A 22,155-nucleotide genomic window follows, 5' to 3' on the forward strand; every position below is an offset into this window, starting at 1 on the left:
ACGGCGGCGGTGCACAAATGCTGCGCAGCTAGCGCCATTCGACGGCCAACACCGCGGTTCCTGGTGTGTCCGCTGTGCCGTGCGTGTGATCATTGCTTGTACAGCCCTCTCGCAGTGTCCGGAGCAAGTATGGTGGGTCTGACACACCGGTGTCAATGTGTTCTTTTTTCCATTTCCAGGAGTGTAGATTAATGCGCTTGCACCCCCACTGAAATGTGCAGCAGAGTGCTATTATTCGTTATCTTCTGAAAAAGGAAGTGGAAAAACTTATACAGGAAATATTTTTATTTCGTCTACTATAGTTGACATTTTTCATATTATTCTAATCTCATTCTTAGTATGTCTTTCCATTAAACAAGTCTATGGTGGTACACATCGGGTTTGATGCTACTAGTAAATTTGAAACTACAAAACTAAAAATGAAGTTTACATTTTTTATTGCTAAACGTATTTTGGGAGGCAGAAGAGGATAAATTTTCACATTTCTGGTTCTATGGGAGGTACACTGATTTCCTTACTAGGCATGCCTTAGGTTTATTCTCAACGTCGTTACATTGGAACGAGAATGTGTCAATATTAGTATAAAACTAAACTAAACTCCTCCAGAACAGCCCATAGGGAGCCAACGGTACCGACCACCGGCCGCCGTGTCATCCTCAGGCCATAGGCGTCACTGAATGCTGATATGGAGTGGCATGTGGTCAGCACACCGCTCTCCCGGCCGTATGTCAGTTTCCCAGACCGGAGTCGCTACTTCTCAGTCAAGTAGCTCCTCAGTTTGCCTCACAAGAGCTGAGTGCACCCCGCTTGCCAACAGCGTTCGGCAGACCGGATGGTCACCCATCCAAGTGCTACCCCAGCCCGACAGCGCTTAACTTCTGTGATCTGACGGGAACCGGTGTTATCACTGCGGCAAGGCCGTTGGCCGTCAATATTAGTATGCTGACACGAAAAAAAGGATAGGCGATTACAGTTAACGCCCTTATGATGTCGAAATCATTATACACTGAGAAAGAACTCAGCTTTTACAAGTATAGATATTAAAATCGGTCTTGACTCTAAACCAGTGGAACAGTCCCGACATCTCCCTGAATTGTGTATGTGGTGAAGTACACTTACGTTCTCCGTACAGTGTAGCTGTTATACATTGATGTGACAAATGTCGTGGGACAGCTTTATGCACATGTACAGATGGCGGTAGCATCGCGTACACAAGCTACAAAAGGGCAGCGCATTGATGGAGCTGTCATTTGTACTCAGGTGATTCATGTGAAAAGTTTCCCGACGATATTATGACCGCACGACGAGAACTGACAAACTTTGTACGCGGGCTAGTAGTTGCAGCTAGACGCATGTGACATTCTATTTTGGAATTTTTTTCTTGACGACAGATAACACCGGTGACTTCGTAGAATTGTCAGTGCTAACAGACAAGCAAAACTGCGGAAAAATAACAGCAGTAATCAATGAGGGACGTGCTGTGAATGTATCCGTTAGGACAGTGCGACGAAATTTGATATTAAGGGGCTCCGGAACGCCCTATACTTGCAATGTTAAAATAACGCTTATAAATTACATCTTTCCTCACAAAGTATTTGAGGTAGGAAGTTGAACTTTTTACAGATTATTTATTGGAATATGGGCTACAACTTAACACAGGGATTTTACAAAATTTTAGTTCAGTTATTAAAGATGATTTTTTTCAATTGTAATGAAAATTCACAACATTTTTTTGCAATTTTTTATTTATATATTCAAAAATATACAGTTTTTAGGAAAAAGGCTGTGTTAAATTATGCAGAAGGTACTGTGTAACATTTACTGAAAGGTTGAAACAAATCTGTTTGGAAGATCCTTAGAAAACATGTAATTAGTATGAGAAAATAAAAGTTTTGGGAATCGAGCGACAAAGATTGGATTAACTTTTTAGTGCATTCCAGGTCCATAGGATGGATTATCTTCATCCTCTGCAAACTCCTCCTCCAGCTTCCTCTTGTTCCTCCTCCTGTTTACTCTTGCTTGTATTTCTAGACTCTTTACAGCCCTGTCTGTAGCCCGAAGACGTTCCTTGTCTAAAGCAAGCATCGCTCGTACCATGTTAGAACCTATCTTCATTCCCATATTTCTAAATACCTTTGGCTTTCCAACATTTCTCCTTTTCTTAAAAGCCTTCAGAGGATTTCTAATAACTTTACTTTTACTCATTATTATACTTCAACAAAACAGAGACTCAAGAAACAGAATTAATTACGAATATTTTCGAGATAACGACAGAGTAAATAAACATGAAACAATCGACAATCACACCAGCGATATATATTGAACCATCACAGGTTAGCCACAACACATACTTTATGTCACATCACTAAAATGTACCTGATGAACACGGACGTTAATAATAACACCATTTGACAGCAGCTTAACAGCGCCACAGTGGGTCACGCCCATGTAGAACACATTCCAAAAAAAATTTACAAATAGTTGTAGTCTTCGGAATTGAATAAATTATATATCTATTAAAAGGTAGTAGTCTGCAGATTCAGAAAACGCAAAAAAGTAAAAATTGAACTTTTCATGATTTTGAGCCTTTCCGGAGCCCCTTAATGGGCTATGGCAGAAGACGACCGACGTGAGTGCCTTCGCTAGGCGCTACAGTCTGGAACCGCGCGACCGCTACGGTCACAGGTTCGAATCCTGCCTCGGGCGTGGATGTGTGTGCTGTCCTTAGGTTAGTTAGGTTTAAGTAGTTCTAAGTTCTAGAGGACTTATGACCTCAGAAGTTACGTGCCATAGCGCTCAGAGCCAGTGCCTCTGCTAGCAGCACGACATCACCTGCAGCGCCTCTCCTAGGCCCGTGACCATATTGGTTGGAGCCTAGACGACTGGAAAACCGTGGCCTGGTGAGATGAGTCCCGGTTTGAGTTGGTAAGAGCTGATGGGACTGTTCGAGCATGGCGGAGACCCCAATAAGCCATGCACCCACGTTGTTCAAGCTGGCGGTGGCTTCATAATGGTGTAAGCTGTGTTTGCGTGGAATGGACTGTGTGCTCTGGCCCAACTCAATCGCTCACTGATTGTAAAAGGCAATGTTCGGCTCCTTAGAGACCATTTGCAGCCATTTATGGACTTCGTGTTCCCAAAAAACGACGTCATGTCACCGGGCCACAGTTTTTCTCGATTGGGTTGAAGAACATTCTGGATAATTCAGGTGCTGATTTTGCCATCTATATCGGCTGACAAGAATCCACTCGAAAGTTTATAGGACATAACCGGCAGACGAGTTCGTGCATAAAATCCTGCTTCTGCAACACTTTCGCAGTTCTGTTCGGCTTTAGAGGCAGCATTGCTCAGTATTTCTGCTGGGGACTTCTAACGACTTGTTTAGTCCATGCCACGTCGAGTTCCCGCTCTTCGCCAGCCACAAGGAGATCCGATGTTGAGGGGTATTTCCCGACTTTTGTCAAAAAAATGGTTCAAATGGCTCTGAGCACTATGGGACTCAACTGCTGTGGTCATCAGTCCCCTAGAACTTAGAACTACTTAAACCTAACTAACCTAAGGACATCACACACATCCATGCCCGAGGCAGGATTCGAACCTGCGACCGTAGCAGTCGCACGGTTCCTGACTGCGCGCCTAGAACCGCGAGACCACCGCGGCCGGCGACTTTTGTCACAGTGTATATTGTGGAAGTCTGTAGTTAGTTGTAGTACACGCCAGAAAATCATCACCACTATCATCATCGCCTTCTTTCGAGCGTGAGGTTATGCAGCTTGTTCTGGCACTCATTGTTTCCTGGATTTTTCAGGATCTCGTCTTATGGTCTGTTAATGTTTCGAGTCATTGGGTTCGGCATCAAACGAGTTACATGGTTACTTTTATAACTTCAGTACCCATGTACTGACCTATTCCATAGCATATATTTAGTTTCTTATGTCTTTATCCCATGTACCGCATAACGTCTTCTAAAAGGTAAAAGAAATCTCACTTCAGTAGACGCTCGAAATTTCTCTACCATATAGGAATTTTGGGATGAGTATTATTTTACAGAACTTTGTATCTATAGCCTTTCTTGCATCGTTATTCAGGAATTTTTTAATTTCTTCACGTATCTTACTGAAATTATTGTGTTTTTTCTAGGTGTCTCATATAAATTGATATTCAAATTGAATCCATGATAATTGAAGTAGGTCAGCTGTTCGAGGGAATGATCAAATATAGCATTGGAACGTACTGCATCTTTATGCTGGGAAGCCATTATTTTTATTTTTGGATGTGAAAAATCCTAACCATGTGCAAATTAGAGATAATTTGAAATTTGTTATTTGCAAGTAATTTCCAGTTTTTTTATGTCAGCATTCAACTAAAACTCTGTTGTTAATGTGTTTATATTCAATATATATGAAGATGGTATCTGTTCTTTCGGACATGTCCGAATCGGTAAAAAACAGCGAATAATGAGTACAATGGGTTCAAATGGTTCAAATGGCTCTGAGCACTCTTCTGAGGTCATCAGTCACCTAGAACTTAGAACTGATTAAACCTAACTAACCTAAGAACATCACACACATCCATGCCCGAGGCAGGATTCGAACCTGCGACCGTAGCAGTCGCTCGGTTTCAGACTGTAACGCCTAGAACCGCACGGCCACTCCGGCCGGCAATATAATAGGTAGGGAGACTATGAATATAGTGCGGTACAATAAGTTGGGATAGTGGGTCTCATGGGAGGCATGCCAGGAATAAGCTCCTGTAGTCGGACTATCCTCCTGTGTCATCGGTGGCTCCGATGGACACAGCGTCTGCCATGTAAGCAGGAGATCCCGGGTTCGACTCCCGGTGGGGGCACACATTTTCGACTCTCCCCGTTGACGTATATCAAGCCTGTATGCAGCTAAGCGTAGTGATTTCATTGTAATTTCATTCTAAATATTCAAACATTCGAGGTAGGCGCTGTAACATTTGTAAGTAGGCTGTTTATGTTTTCTTATTGGCAACGTTACGTAGCGCTCTGCATGAAAATCACTGGCTGTGCTGTGTGCAGTCTGTGGCCAGTTTGCATTGTTGTCTGCCATTGTAGTGTTGGGCAGCGGCAGCTGGATGTGAACAGCGCGTAGCGTTGCGCAGTTGGAGGTGAGCCGCCAGCAGTGGTGGATGTGGGGAGAGAGATGGCGGAGTTTGGAAATTTGTAAGATATACAATGATCTGTTATGTATGAGTTTTCAACATTATTAAGGTAAATACATTGTTTGTTCTCTATTAAAATTTTTCATTTGCTAACTATGCCTATCAGTAGTTAGTGCCTTCCGTAGTTTGAATCTTTTATTTAGCTGGCAGTAGTGGCGCTCGCTGTATTGCAGTAGTTCCAGTAACGAAGATTTTTGTGAGGTAAGTGATTTGTGAAAGGTATAGGTTAATGTTAGTGAGGGCCATTCTTTTGTAGAGATTTTTGAAAGTCAGATTGCGTTGCGCTAAAAAATATTGTGTGTCAGGATAAGCACAATCTTGTATAATTTGTTCTAAGGGGACGTTTCACATTGTCTTCATCAAGTGATACAGAAGTGGAATATGAAAACTTTTCAGATGTCTAAGGAGGATGCTTACAAAGCTGTTGGTATGAAAGCAAATTTCCCGAGACACGACTCTAACAGTCTGATTCGTCCTGAGACAGAATAGAGAACGAATTGACGTAGATGTGAAAATAAGAGAAGCAAAATAAGAACTATGGAATAGGTCTGCAAGTAAAATAGAGAATGTCGTACTTAGGAGAAAAACCGTAGCAAATGAATTCATTTCAACTAACATGACTGGATCTAAATTACATCAAAGGAAAATGGCTAAGAAATTGGGAGAAGCTGTGATTCTGACAAAAATCAAATAAGTAGTACAATCAGTACTTGTGGTCTTTGTGATAGAAGTATGAAAGTCTTGGTGATAACTACAAGAAAACATAAAAACCGAAACGCGAGATAAATCCAGTATCAACAAGGTACACCGAAATAAATTCATTGTCTACTCGTGATTGTGGACAGAAGTAATATGTCAGCGCCGCAGATTGTGAAAGACGTGTCTGAGCTGGCAGAGGATTCGGAGACATGAACGACATGATAACCCGTCTGTCGAAGAAACTGACATTCCTCAAGTACATATGAGGTTGGCCCGTTGAGGATATCAGCTGAATGACGTGCGCCCAGTTAGTAGTTTCATTTGTAGCCCATTAGGAACCACCTCTACTCGACCAGCATGTGAGTCAGCCAGGGGTGAAAGTAACGGCAGTATTCGGGACAACAAGGGAGATGTGCCAGTGGACACGTAACTGGCAAGGCCGCGGACTACTTGCTGTCAACATCGCTCTGTCCTCAACACAGGCTGTACACACACACAGTAGAATTCTGCTGCCGTGCAGTAAAATAGAAGGACTTCACAAGAGCACCGTCGTCGAGGCAATAGCTTCCGTGTGGGATATATCTTGCCTGCTCTATTGCCAGCGGTTTACTACACACGTCGAGTGCATTGGATGCTGGGTTTAGCCTCTTGAGAGGGAGAGCATTCTCCTTTGTTGTTTCGGGGAAACGGCAGCACGTTTATCTATTTCAAGAGCTACAGTGATAGATGTGGTAGATGTATAAGTATTAACAATTTTTATTTATTTATTTACATTGACGATATTTAGTTCAGGAAGCGTTCTCTTAAATCACACTGATTACTACAGACATGTTATAAGATGTACTTTTAATACGGGAACAGTAAAAGCAATAGTACAGAAAACAATTGATATTCGTATGTAAAAGGCAGAGTAATAACAATGAATTACAGTCAAGTAATTTTAAAATGTGGGCCAGAACAACTATGAAACAGCAGTGGAGGAAGAGGAGAGGAGACGAATAGAACTGTAATAGAAAACTAGTAAGGAAGAAAGGGTGAAGAAAGTGAGACTGACTGAGAAAAATGGAGAGAGGGTAAATTTAAAAATATATCTGCATTTCATTTGTGTAACAGAGATAAATGGTCATTTACAGTAATTCTTTAGAAAAAAGAAAAGTCTCATAATTTGTGTACACAAATTAGCTAGGGAATTGTGGAACTATTGGCAGAAGTCAGCCGATGAGACTGGTTTGCATAGAAATGTAGAAACACCCGAGGTTATAAGACAGACTGTAGGACGGAAAACCTAAATTTACAGAATTTTTAGAATCAGGAAAAAGCTTTTGACAATTGTGACTGGAATACACACTATGAAATACAGACTATAATTTTAATTTGACTACAGGTTGAAGATATAACGGGTACTTGCACAGGATTGACTATCGTAAAGAGTTACGTCGAACCAATTTTAGGACCGTAAAGAGTAACACATGATACATTGACCAGTCGCAAGTAAATAAAACTGACACTAATTCAGACATACGGCTACTTCCTCGGTGAAGTACAGGTTTGGCAAATAACATGAGATGTTTTTAACTGACCACAAAGTGTTGTTTCGGTGAAATTTGGATAAGTCAACCTGTCTCTCAAGAAAGTATTGCAACAATAATGGGTCTTCTATACTGAAAACGTTCTTTGTTTGTTCTAAATAGAATGTTGTATTAAAATTTTGTATTTCCTAAATTTTCATGAAGTGACAAATTTAAAGAAGTATAAATCCTTAGCATTGCTTACGTGGAAATGTAGAGAGCAATAGAGAAACGGACCTCAAAATACGTCGCAAAACAGAACAAAATAGATATTCACGAACGACAGACCAACAAAGACATTTATTTCTTTTGGTTCTTTGTGCACTGAATTCTGTACACATTTACACGTTTTCGATGAATATAAATGATACCATTCTGCATTGCAGAATAGATCTCTTAACATTTACTGTCTTACTTTTCTGTATGTACCATGACAACAGTGAAAAGAAAACGAACCTACTGATTTTTTCCAGCACTCGACTGTATATCCCTGTTCAATCTTTATCAGAGATACTTTAAACAAAAACTTAACATCAAAATAAGTTCAGACGAAATCGAATTTGTCATGACCGCAGCGTTACGTCACGTCTTTGCAGAGAGAACGGTAATCAAAAATCTGTGGGGGGGGTGAGCGGTGAGATTGATTTGATCAAAATATCTCATTTTTATCAGGCATTCAGCATAAAGTAATGCACTCGTGGCCAGTGACAGTTTAGAATGTAAGCGAGGGAAATACGTCTCGGTCCTAGTTTCAAGCTCCTTACCCTGTAGCGGCCTCATGGGAGTTTGCCTTTTTTGAAGTAGGTGACAAAGGGAAAATATGACTTATTTCCAGTATTACTTTCTCTGTCTCTCAAAAGTTAGGAAAGAAATTTAAAAGAACTGTACAAAAAACACGTCTGTAGAAATTACCGTATGTGGAAGGAACTGAGGAAGTGGTCGAAAGTTAGCAAAAGGTTCCGATGCGGGCTGTAGCGTCGACTATTGATATTTGTGACCATTATATGAATTGATCAGTAGGAATGAGTGCTAGATTGCACAATGACTCTCTGAACGACGTAACGAGGGGACCTCACCACAGACTGATGCAGTGCTACAGATATCCAGCGTGAAGGAGCGGACAGACCTTAGGGCACAACGAAGTGAAAGATAGTGATCGAAGCAGACGAAATGAATTAAAATTTGTGCTGCGGCTGGGACTCGAACCCGGGTTTTTCTGCTTGCTAGGCAGAAATGCTATCCATTGCACCACCACAGTACGATAGTCAACACTACTGCAGGAAGTACGTAGCTGAGTGCCCTCCCCAACACAAACTTCAATTTATTTTTCACTTGCATATTGTCACTACTGCTAGGGCTCTCCGATATTGGCAAGCACCCCAGCATTGAACTTAAGACCTGCAAGATCCCCAGTGGTACAAGGACGTTCCATTACGTCCAATGCTGGGGTGCTTGCCAATATCGGAGAGCCCTGGCAGTAGTGACAATATGTAAGGGAAAAATGAATTGAAGCTTGTGTTGGGGAGGGCACTCAGCTTAGGTACTTCGTGCAGCACCATTGGCTATCGTACTACGGTGGTGTAATGGTTAGCATTTCTGCGTAGCAAGCAAAAAGACACAGTTTCGAGTCCCAACCGCAGTACAAATTTTAATGGATTTCGTTTGCTTCCATCATCATCATAGGTAATAAAAAGAGATTTAAATATCTCAGGGAAACATTTAATTATAAGAAGTGAAAGATCATTGTTCAGCTGAAAAACATGACCCTATCCTGAATCATGGTAATGTTACGGTGTAATTATCATTTTTCGCATGCACTAGGTAAATACTGTTACTTCTGCTAACAAAGCAAGCACTTTACAAGGGATGTTCAATAAGTAATGAAACACATTTTGTTCCTCGGTTAATTTCGGTTGAAAATAGGTAATTGTTAACACAGAAAAATTGTACAAGCAAACCACCATTTCACCATCGGGCAGACTCCCTTATGGGCGACATAACAATAAGCATTCCTGGCGTAGATAAACAGCTGAAAGATTTGGAAACAAATAAATTACCAAGTCCGGATGGGATCCCATGTTTTGCAAACAGTACTCAACGGCATTAGCCTCTTACCTAACCTGCATTTATCGTAAATCTCTAGACCAGCACGAAGTCCCAAACGACTGGAATAATGCGCAAGTGACTCCAGTATATAAGAAGTGTAGAAAAATGTAACCGCAAAATTACATGCCAGTAGTCTATCTCAACCTTCGATTAGCTGGAGAATTCTTGAACATATTCTGATTTCGAACGTAATAAACTTCCTTGAGACTGAGAATCTTATGTCAATGAATCAGCATGGTTTTAGATAGCATCGTTCATGCGGAACTCAGCTTGCCCTTAACTCACATGATATCCTGCGAACTATGGGTGAAGGGCAACAGGCACCTTCCGTATTCCTAGACTTCCAGAGGACGTTTGTCACTGTGCCCCCATTGCAGGTTTTTAACGGAAGTATTAGCATATGCAATAAGTTCATAGACATGTGAGTCGCTCGAAGAATTCTTGTCCTCGACGGCGAGTGCTCATCAGTGACAAGTATATCGTCAGCAATGCCCCAGGGAAGTGTGATAGGACCGCTGTTGTTCTGTATATGCATAAATGACTTGGCGGTCAGGGTAGGTAGCAATCTGCTGTTGTTTGTCGATGATGTTGTGGTGTACGGTAAGGTGTCGGAGCTAAGCGACTGGGAAGATGCAAGACAGACAAAATTTCTAGTTCGTGTGATGAATGGCAGTTAGCTATAAAAGTGGAAAAATTTAGGTTGATGAGGATGAATGGGAAGGTGAAAGCTGTAATGTTCAGATACAGTATTACTAGTGTCCCACTTGATACAGTCAAGTCTTTAAATACCTGAGCGTAACGTCGCAAAGCGATATGAAATGGAACGAGGATGTGACAACTGTGGTAGGGAATGAGAATGGTCGACTTCGGTTGATTGGAAGAATTTTAAGAAAGAATCGTTCCCTGTAAAGGAGACCGCATATAGGAGACTGTGCTATCTATTCTTGAGTGCTGCTCGAGTGTTTGGGATCCGTACCAGGTCGGATTGAAGGCAGACATTGAAGCAATTCAGAGCCGAGCTACCAGATTTGTTACCGGCGGGTTCGAACAACACGTAAGTGTTACAGAGATGCTTCGATAACTCAAATGAGAATCCCGGGAGGGAAGGCGACGTTCTTTTCGTGAAACAGTGTTGAGAAAATTTTGAGAATTGCATTTGAATCTCACTTCCGAACGATTCTACTGTTCCCAATATGCACTGCGCGGAAGGATCACGAAGATAAGATACGAGAAAGTAGGGCTAATACGGAGGCATATGAGGTGCGACAATAATGAGACTGATGTGAAAAATAATGTTGCTTACCGTTTTAGTGAAGTTTAGTGCTGTCTCTTTCAAAGTAGTTCCCCTCCGATTGCACACACTTTTTCCAGCGCTTCTGCCATTGTTGGTAACATTTCTGGAACTCATCTTCTGTAATATCCTCCAAGACCCTCGTCACAGCTTTTTGGACATCTTGTGGTGTTTGAAAATGGTGTCCCTTGACCGCCGTTTTGACTCTTGGAAATAGAAAAAAGTCGCACGGAGCGATATCTGGTGAATAAGGTGGCTGTGGTAGTACTGACATTTGTTTTGAAGTCAAAAATTGCTGTACTGATAGACCAGTACGGGATGGCCCAATATCGTGATGCAGAATCCAATTATCAGCAATGTTGGCATGGACACGAAGAACTCTTTTACGAAGTCTTTCTAAATTATCTTTGTAGTAATATTGGTTAACTGTTTGTCCTGGAGGCACCCACTGTTTATGAACAATTCCCTTGGAATCAAAGAAGCACACAAGCATGATGGTCGTCCACTGCAGTCTTCATGTTCAACATTCGTTCTGCCTTCACTAAACATTTTATACCAACAAAAAACTTGAGCTCTTGACATAACCTCCTCTCCAGAAGCCTTCTGAAGCTTACAGTAAGTTGTCTTCGCGTTTTCACCCAATTTAACGCAAAAAGAAATGGCATACCGTTGCGCAATATTACGCTGTTCCATTTCTGTGACGAAAGACACAAACACGTGCTAACTTATTAAAGCACAACTCAGGACTGAGCAGTTCCATCGATGTGCCGCTTATACTAGAAGCAGCTTATAGACCAAGGTCAAAGATATTGTGCCTATGCAAGCCTGCAGGGTTGCCACATCTTGCAAAGAAAATAAGTTTCATTACTTTATTCTCGCACCTCGTACAGATAGTTTTTTTTTTTTTTCTTTGCTGTGTTTGCGAGTGGAACAGGCAAGGAAGTGACTAGTAGTGGTACAGGGTAGCCTCCGCCACGCGCCGTATGTTGGCTTGCGGAGTATCTATGTAGGTGTTGATGTAGAATTTGTTGTTGGACGTCGTAAAATATTGCCGCTTCACCCCATATAGCTTCATCTATCCATACGTGGGGGAGTTCCAAGCGGAGAGGTGTTATTGAGTTTCTTCTGGCGGAAAACCAGAGCATCGGATATATTTACAGATGCTTAAAAATGTGCAGTGAAAAAAGGACGGTGAGTTTTTGGGCGAGGAATCCGTCATCATCGCAAAAGAGTCTCGAAAACCTTCGCGATCTGCCGCATGCCGACCAGCCAGTAGCAACTGTGTCTCCTAAAATGTTGGAACGTGCGGGCGCTTTCATTCGAAGTGATAGACGGATCACAAAAATGGTTCAAATTGCTCTGAGCACGTGGGACTTAACTTCTGAGGTTATCAGTCCCCTAGAACTTAGAACTACTTAAACCTAACTAAACTAAGGACATCACACACATCCATGCCCGAGGAAGGATTCAAACCTGCGACCGTAGCGGTTCCAGACTGTAGCGCCTAGAACCGCTCGGCCACACCGGCAGGCAGGCGGATCACAATAAAACATCTCGCTGTACAACTGGACGTCTCTGTTGACACCGCTGACACATTCGTCGAGCAATTGGGGTACTCAAAGGTGTGTCTCCGCTGGGTTCCTCGCAGTCTAGCAGAAGACCATAAAGAGCTACGAAGAACTATCTGTGTGGAACTGCTTGCGCGTTACGAGGCTGATCTGACAATTTTTTGTCGAACATCGTCACAAACGACGATACATGGGTTCATCAATTCGACCGGATGCAAAACGGCAATCCATGAGGTGGCGCCAAACCACCTCTCCTCTGAGGAAAAAGTTCAAAGCTGCACCCAGAGCCAGTAAAGACATGCCGACGGTCTTATGGGACTCCGAAGGGGTTATTCTGTTTGAGGTCTTCCCTCATAGTGCAACGATAGATTCTCACGTGTATTTCGCTCCCCTCAGCAAACTGAAGAAACGGCTTCAGCTATTGAAACTTCCTGGCAGATTAAAACAGTGTGCCGGACCGAGATTCGAAGTCGGGACCTTTGCCTTTCGCGGGCAAGTGCTCTACCAACTGAGCTACCGAAGCACGACTCACGCCCCGTCCTCACAGCTTTACTTCTTCCAGTACCTCGCCTCCTACCTTCCAAACTTTACAGAAGCTCTCCTGCGAACCTTGCACAACTAGCACTCCTGAAAGAAAGGATATTGCGGAGACATGGCTTAGCCACAGCCTGGGGGATGTTTCCAGAATGAGATTTTCACTCTGCAGCGGAGTGTACGCTGATATGACACTTCCTGGCAGATTAAAACTGTGTGCCGGACCGAGACTCGAACTCGGGACCTTTGCCTTTCGAGTCTAGGTCCGGCACACAGTTTTAATCTGCCAGGAAATTTCATATCAGCGCACATTCCGCTGCAGAGTGAAAACCTCATTCTGGACTTCAGCTATTCATTGCCAAAGATGCAAAAGAACTTGTCCTTCTCCATGACAACGCAAGGCCTCTCACAAGTCTGCAAGCGTGAGAGGATCTCACAAAACTTCGTTTGTTTTTCCTCATCCACTTGACAGCCTGGGTTTCGCAGATTCCGACTTCTATTCTTTAGCCCATTGAACGATGCACTCCACAGGAAGCAGTACGTGGATGACTAGGAGCTTACTGATGCAGCAATACGTTGGCTACCTCGTCGACCATGTGGACATACAGACCCTCCCAGTAAGATAGCGTAATGCGGTCGCATTGAACGGATGATATGTTGAAAAGTAGGATTTTGTGGCCCAAAAGTGTGTGGAATAATATGGTGTATTAAAATCTTGAATTAAACGAATCTCCATTCAGAAAAAAATATGTTGCATTGCTTAGTGAACGTCCTTCGTACAACTATCGCAATCGAAAAGGAAGCAAGCTGTTGTTATGATTAAAATGAAAGGAGATTAATGCACTAAATTTGGCATATTGTTAATGCAAAAGCATGTTTCTAAAATAACAAGATGAAGGAAAAGCAGGGTTATGTAGACGGCAGATGTGACAGAACATGTACCAACTCAATACTTTGAAAAGTGTTGGAGACATTATCCCCTGGTCTGTTGCAAAAAGAAATTAATATTGTCACATCGCAATCCACAGTCAAGTCCAAAACCGACGGCAGAGTCATCAATGAAGTAAGGACACTTAGCACTGAAATCACGTTCGTTACGGACATCAACATACATACAGAATAGAAAGGAAATCCAGGGCGGGGAATACTGCTATTTACACAGACATCGACTATCCCAGAACATAAAAACATTACAAATTTAATATATTTTGAGAGTATTTCAGAAATAATGCTTACCAAACAACAAATACAGCTGGTGTTGGGCTTCAGTGGTCAATCCGCAGCATGGCCGCCTGTGACGCTAACCGCTATGCCAAACGGCAAGCACCACGGCAAGCGCCATTGCTCCTTCTCCTGGAGAAACAGCGACTGGTTGTTCCAGACATTTTCATTAAAACTTACTGCAGCACCCTGCACCTATAATTACTCAATGGTCTTCTGTATACCAGCACTGGCGGATCCTCACTTATCGGTTGCGTTGTCACCGACTCTCCACTATGACGAGCATCATGTCGAAGTCTCCCGACTGTCGAGTGGGTCTTCAGTTTCCTTGAACCTTCCACTGTCGATGTGGGCTTCAGGACAGCAGTAGGGCTTAATAAGCAAGATGTGGACGATGTTTCTGTATTTCTGTCTTCTTGATGACTAGTCATAATCCTCGACTTCATGTGTGACGTCCAAAAAGCGATGAAGGATACATAGGGCCCAAAGTACGAGGCGTACTTTGAAAGTAAGTACTGTTTTGAAAATTTGGAACCTCAACAGAGGTTAAGTGTTGTTTGAAAGAATCGCGCTTCTGCAGGAGGGATTGCTACCATGTGGCCCAGAGGTAATGTTGCACACGTTTCCGTCGTTGCAACTCCTTACAGTGGCTCACATAGCGTCTAACGGATTGTTTGAGACTTGACCAGTGACACCTGCATCTGATACTGTGTAGAGTCTTCACAGATGTGATAGGGTTACTTCACGATAGTTGGTAGTAGAATAATTGGGATGATAAGTAACCACTTCCAGCCTATTTGATAATAGCTCCTCTTATGCAATGTTTCGTTTATTAATTCCAATCCTCCTTTGGATGGTTACAACTTCTTCAAAGCTTTTACAGTTTCTGCAGTGCTGAATCTACCCACTGTTCAGCAGCAATGTCGGTCATTTCGACATTATATATTTCATCCACGCTGCTATGTTATGCAAAAGATTCTTTGAAAGGCAGTTGGTGAACTTGGGTCTCAGTCTGCTCTCGTAGCGGCCCCTTATTTTTAGAGGGCCCGCACAACCGACTTGCAAAATGTGTTGCCAACCCCCATTCAGGAGCGCAGAGAGAAACATCGCTAGTGGACAGAAACAATAGCATACTTCCCAAATAACCACGGACATTGTTCCACCAATCGGAAGTGATATGACTCATGTAGCATTCTACCGACCAGGCTTTATAAACACGCCTAGACCATCAGACCTGCAGTGTTTACCAACCGCCAGGAACACCTCCGGCCAGTACTACTTACGCCAGACGTAGTAGTGTATTCACTCGCCGTAGCATTGTAGTAGAACGTTGTATTGTGTAGAGTAGTTTTCGGTCAATACCTTCTTCCACTGTCTTGTTTCCTTATCTGGTTTGCCACCACAAGAGTTGTGTCGTTCTTTCTGTTTGCTCTTGCGTTGAACACTTAGTGTATGCCAAGAAGGCGTTTTTCTTTAATTACAATAAAGTATGTTCAAATTGATTGTTAGTTGTTTCCTGCCGACCGCGGAACACTACATCAGCTGTGACGTCATACTCACGAAGCCTCAGTGCTCGTCTCCCAGTCGACCTGACGCATCCATTAAGGTACTGACCCAGTGTTGAGAATGGTGGTCTGTCAGAACAGTAAATGGGTTGCCAACTAATGTGTCAGGAACTTATTGATCGCTCGACCATAGCAACGCACCCTTACTCAGAATAGTTCCTCTCAGACTTGGAAGCATAAGCTATCACCTTTTCAGCAGTTTCTTGAATTTTTTCTAGACCTGCACCTCTCCCATAACAGTAATCGTCAGTATGAAGTTCTGTCTCGGCATTCTCCGCATACAATGCTAGGACGTTAGAGTCTCCTTAAGACCAAAGAAATAGCTTTCTTTCTCTTCTTTCTGGGAGAATTTGGCGTCTCCCTGCAGCAGTTATTGCAAGGGACATGCCTTGGTGCAGAAATACTTTACAAATAGCTCATAGAACGAGCACAGTCTCAGGAAACTTCTCACATCACAAATGTTACGAGGCATTGGAAAATCTGTAAGTGCTCTTATTTTCTGGGGATCAGGACAGACTCCATGGCCATTCAGTAGATACCTCAAGATTTTTATATCTTGGACAGCGAAGACAACCTTTTCAGAGTCAGGTGGAGTCCTGCAGTCTGACAACTTCAATACAGTTGTCAGCTTCCTTGAATGTTTTTCAAATGTCTTTGAGGAAACGGCAGTATCATCCAAATAGCAAAAACATACAGTTCATTTAAGGGGTCGAAGCAGGTTGTGCATCACACATTTGAATGCGGCTGCAGCTTTACGTACTGCAAATGACATAATTTTGAAATCATAGATGCTGTCACGAGTTATGAAGGCAGCCTTTCTCAATCAGCCTCGTGATCCTTGGTTTTCCAATAGATCGTTGGCATGTCAATAGTTGAAAATTCCTTGATCCTTTCAAGCAATCTAGGATGTCATCAATACATAGCAATGTGTATGCATCCTTTTTCGTGATTTTGTTCAGATGTCGGTTGTTAACAAAGAAAAGGATTGTGCCTTCTTCACAAGGACCACAGGAGCATACCAAGAACTTTCTGAAGAATCAATGATGTCATTTTGCAGCATCTTCTTCACTTCGTCCTGGATTATCCGACGTTGAGCTGGTGACATTGTATATTAGCACTGATAATTGATAGATGATTCCCAGTATTGATACATTGTTCTACCATAGGCCACTTGGTGTGTCTTCTCTCCCATCTGAAAGTTAACGCAAAATGTTGTTCCTTGGCCGGCCGAAGTGGCCGAGCGGTTTTAGGCGCTTCAGTCTGGAACCGCACGACCGCTACGGTCGCAGGTTCGAATCCTGCCTCGGGCATGGATGTGTGTGATGTCCTTAGGTTAGTTAGGTTTAAGTAGTTCTAAGTTCTAGGGGACTGATGACCTCAGCTGTTAAGTCCCATAGTGCTCAGAGCTATTTTTTTGTTGTTCCTTGCTGAGGCAGGTCCTGTTATTAGTTCGATAATAGCTTCCAGCTTCCTCCCCTGTGTTATCTGCAGGGGTAGCAGATCCTGTTCTTTGTCAATGACACAAATCTGTCCTTTCTGAACCGGTTCGGCTACCCTACAGAATCCCGAGATGGTTGGAGGACCCTGTCCATAATACTCCAAACATTCTCAGTTGGTGAGAGATTCGGGGACCCTGCTGGTCCACCATGCTGTCCGACAACCAGAAGTGATGGTCTGGGGTGCCACTTCATCTCATGGCAGGACTCCTATGATTGTCGTCCGCGGCGGCCTTACAGTACAGTGGTACGACGGCAGTATTCTACATCCCGTTTTGTTTTCCTTCATTGCAAGCCGTCCTGGGCATACATTTCAGCAACATAATGCCCACGTGTACTCAGCTAGATTTTCTATCGCTTGTCTTCGTGCTTACCGAACCCTACCTTGGCCAGCAACCTTCGCCAGATCTCTCCACAGTTGAGAACATCCAACAACTCTATCAATCAGAGCCAAAGCAAATAACTGCTTGCACGTTATTGAGTTGCTCAATTTCTGACACACGCTTTTTTTAAAATAAATTATCCAGTTTTTGTGAAACTGCAGTGATTTATTTGTCTGTAAGTGTATATCACATCTACCGATTTTCGTCAAATTCGGCTAATTCGCCTTTCTTTTTTGCTTTTGTCTTAGAGTGTTCTTAGCACAGAATCTGGTTTTACCTGCTTTGGAGAAGTTCTGGCTTGTCATTTGCGGGCTGCGGCATAAATGTGAATTGCCAGAGTCTATTGTTACTGGCGCATTCAAAAGCCTGAGATTGGTGTTTAAGATCGGTACACCACTTCTTCAACACTATCAATTACCTGCTGCCATTTTTCTGGTTCCCATAAATAAGATATTTCTTCTGTCACTACCTGGTGTAAAGAGAGGCAAGGCCATGCTGGTCTCTCACAGTAGCTACAGCGACCACATTAGGGAGTTGGTCATACTTCTTTCGCCCGACTCCTCGGTTGCTCAGACATCCTCTACCACATGAGCTTGGTAAATGTCTTGTACAAACCCCTTTTATGAAGTGTGTGGTTTTGTCAGCTTGTTTCATATTCAGATTCACAATGTGGCATAGTGCGAAAACATTTTGTATGTACGACGTTAGGCCCTGCACTTCTTTCGCTCTTCCACTAGGAGAACTTGCTGTTGACTGTCATCAATCATTTTCTTCAGTTCGGCTTTGAATTCATGTTTGCTATTGAACTTTTCTTTTCTGTTCTGTATCTATCGCTGAGCTGTACCGTCCAAGTAAAATTACACATTTGCCAAACACATCATGTCATCTTATCTGTTTATATGGTAGCTCGGTCAAATCCTTCCTGCCATTTTGTCTAGTACTAACCTGCATCTCCGCCAAACAATGTCACCTCGTGACCACGATAAAATCCAAATCCGAAACTAGGTTCATCAGTGCTATGCAATACTTTGTACTGAAAGAACGTTTATTGTGGACACCAACCTACAGACAGAGAAGAGTTGCTTCCTGGAGAGTGCTGTTATTTACACAAACATTTAACATTATATAATATTGAAACATCTCAAACGTAATAAATTTCGAGAACGTTCTGCAAATGATAAATACTGAATGACAACCAACTGCTGGTGGTCAGGTTTGAACCGGCGACCCGCAGCACGCCAGCCAGCGATGCCAAACTGTACGCCACACTGCCAGCATCAGCACTCGCGGCTTTAAACAAGATATTCCAGAAACGTTGCGACATACTTGAGGAACAACTTGAGTATTGAAACCCGTGTCCGGAAACGTCATCCGACGACGCTACAGGGCGCTGAATTTAGAGGCAACGGCGCCTGCCACTAGGCTACCCATTCGGCAGCAAACGTGACTTTGTACACTCGCGGACCATAGGCGGAAAGTCTCGCAGCGTTACTTGTTATTCAGTGACCACGACATATTGCCACAATCGCCAATGGAGAAGAAGGAGCTAACTGCTGGTTAGAAAAGCCTTGTCCCCTATGTATGCGACGACACTTTCGTAAAAGGATTTCCATCTGAACTATATTTTTCTCCTGTATACCGAAGAACATATGAAATTTTAGAGGGTTCCACGACAAAAATAAACAGGAGATGGAAATCCATGTTCCAAACCATCCACCACGGTAACAGAGCGTTGCATTCAGAGGAAACGAAGTATGTCCAAGCAGCATATTCTCTGCTAACGATCATAGAAATCAGACGCGATCACTGAATAACAAAAAACATTTCGAGGCGTTCCTCTTATGGTCCATCAGCGTACAGTCTCCTTTGCTGCCGAAGGGGTGGCCTAGTGGCAAGCGCCAGTGCCTATAACTTCAACGCTCTGCAGAATTTATGGATGACGTTTCTGGATACGGGTTCATGTTCGCGATTTGTTCCTCACCACATCTTAGACAATCCCTCGAGGTTTTCTGGTAAACCCTGCGTATCACGCAATAGCATCGGTTAAGAAGGTTCTCAATGAACGATATTAGTTCTTCATTGATATGTGCTGTTATTTCATCAACAATTCTAGACGATTCTTAGATATAATTTTTTTAAACTAACATGTGTGTTGGTAGGGAGATCAGCCATGGCACAGGAACTGCGAGTTTCAAGCTACGGCTCACTTTTATTGATACCACCTAATGTTCATGTCTGAGCACAGAAAAGTGTTGACTTTGGTTCAAATGGCTCTGAGCACTATGGGACTCAACTGCTGAGGTCATTAGTCCCCTAGAACTTAGAACTAGTTAAACCTAACTAACCTAAGGACATCACACACATCCATGCCCGAGGCAGGATTCGAACCTGCGACCGTAGCGGTCTCGCGGTTCCAGACTGCAGCGCCAGAACCGCGCGGCCACTTCGGCCGGCATGTTGACTTTGGGAAACGCTCAATAGTTCGTGCAGGTCGTAATGCGAAATCAGTAGTTGATCGCCTGTTTTAACACTACTTGCTTGTTTATTAACTTTGGTGTGCGTCTTTCACTTCAGTTATTACCACCTTATGGTTGGCAGCAGTGTTGCACGTCACGAAATAGTAGAACATGACGCTGTACTCGACAGAATTAGACGTTTATTGCGTTGAAGATGTCAAACACGTGATACAGCTCAGTACATTTTATTTGAATATCTTCATAAATTCACTCGAAACTGCTGTTTGTAAAATGTAGTTGCTGAAGAATTGTTACTAGTCAGAATCAGAGATATCCGTCTCTTGCGCGTAAGTCATTAACATGTTCAATTAATATTTTGTTTAACATAAAAAAATCTTTCCATTTAGTTTGTTGATTAGATCTTGGAACATCCTGCATGTTCTACGAGCCGCCCTTTTCCGCCAACAAGTATAGAATCAATTTTGTTACCCATTATTGTCTAACTGGCTGAAAAAGAACACATCTTTTGCCTTTCGAAGTCACTCGCTAAACAAAAGATAGTTGATTGTGGAATAATAAAAGTCACCAAATGAATAGAAAACTACAGGGCCAGACGGCTTAGCTGTTAGAATGTAGACTTTAGGAAATGTTTGGCCTGTTCTCTACCCACTGCATATCGCTGACGTCTGAGCTTTGCATGTGATTGTAAAATGGTATAGGTCGTTCGAGTTTTCAGTGAGTGTCGGAAAACAGACACGAAAAACCACAGACCACTACAACTGACGACAATTTGCTACCGTAATAACAGTTGCATACCTGTTGCCACATGTGCGGGCTACCGGTGAACAATATTGGTTCGTTTCCTCTTGGCATCTACATTAACTCTACGCAAGCTACCCAAAAATATGTGGCGGGGGGTACTTATGGTACCACTAACTGACCCCCGGTCCCTGTTCCATTCTGAATGGTGTACGGTAGGAATAACCTATGTATTAGTTTCAGTTCCTCGAATTGTAGTACACCGTGTTACCAGGCGTCTGTGATAGTGTAGTGTTGTAGGAACTGTGACCATGGTGTATTCGAACTCTGAAAAGGCGGAGATGATACTCATCTATGGCGAGTGTCGACGAAATGCAGCCGAAGCCCGCAGGGTGTATGCAGAACGCTACCCGGACAGAGAGCATCCAACGTGCCGCACATTGCAAAACATCTACCGCCAACTGTATACAACAGGTATGGTCGTAGCACGCAAACGGATCCGTAACAGGCCCGTCACAGGAGAAGCGGGTGCAGTTGGTGTGTGAGCTGCTGTTGCCATGAACCCACACATGAGTACACGGGACATTGCGAGAGCCGGTGGACTGAGTCAAAGTAGTGTCATGCGCATACTGCATCGTCACCGCTTTCATCTGTTTCATGTGTCACTACATCAGCAATTACATGGTGATGACTTTAATCAGCGAGTGCAATTTTGTGGTGGTGGTGGTTGTTAGTGTTTAACGTCCCGTCGACAACGAGGTCATTAGAGACGGAGCGCAAGCTCGGGTTAGGGAAGGATTGGGAAGGAAATCGGCCGTGCTCTTTCAAAGGAACCATCCCGGCATTTGCCTGAAACGATTTAGGGAAATCACGGAAAACCTAAATCAGGATGGCTGGAGACGGGATTGAACCGTCGTCCTCCCGAATGCGAGTCCAGTGTGCTAACCACTGCGCCATCTAGCTCGGTGCAATTTTGTCAATGGGCATTAACAGAGAATGCGTTGCAGTTCTACCTGTTTACGGATGAAGCGGGTTTCACAAACCACGGGGCAGTGAATCTTCGGAACATGCATTACTGGTCCGTGGACAACCCTCGCTGGCTCAGACAGGTAGAGCGACTTGACCGTGACTGTAAATGTATGGTGCGGAATCATTGGCGACCACCTCATTGGTCCCCACTTCATTGCAGGGGCCCAAACAGCTGCAACATACATCGCGTTTCTACAGAATGATCTGCCAACGTTGCTCGAAAATGTCCCACTGGAAACGCGTCGACGTATGTGGTATCAGCATGATGGTGGACATGCACATTCCGCAATTAA

The 22,155-nt window shown here is 43.2% G+C and overlaps 2 non-coding genes and 1 pseudogene across 2 annotated transcripts; all 3 read right to left on the reverse strand.

The window, feature by feature from the left end:
• Positions 1–808: 808 nt before the first annotated feature.
• On the reverse strand, positions 809–926 carry LOC126238683 (5S ribosomal RNA; annotated as a pseudogene).
• Positions 927–8,639: 7,713 nt separating this feature from the next.
• On the reverse strand, positions 8,640–8,712 carry Trnaa-agc (transfer RNA alanine (anticodon AGC)). Its single transcript has one exon. It is a non-coding gene; the product is annotated as a tRNA-Ala (tRNA).
• A 13,011-nt stretch (positions 8,713–21,723) lies between these two features.
• Trnaa-cgc (transfer RNA alanine (anticodon CGC)) lies at positions 21,724–21,796 on the reverse strand. The gene has a single exon. It is a non-coding gene; the product is annotated as a tRNA-Ala (tRNA).
• Positions 21,797–22,155: the final 359 nt, after the last annotated feature.

The sequence above is a fragment of the Schistocerca nitens genome, chromosome 2 (genome assembly GCF_023898315.1).
Source record: "Schistocerca nitens isolate TAMUIC-IGC-003100 chromosome 2, iqSchNite1.1, whole genome shotgun sequence".
Lineage (NCBI taxonomy): Eukaryota > Metazoa > Arthropoda > Insecta > Orthoptera > Acrididae > Schistocerca > Schistocerca nitens.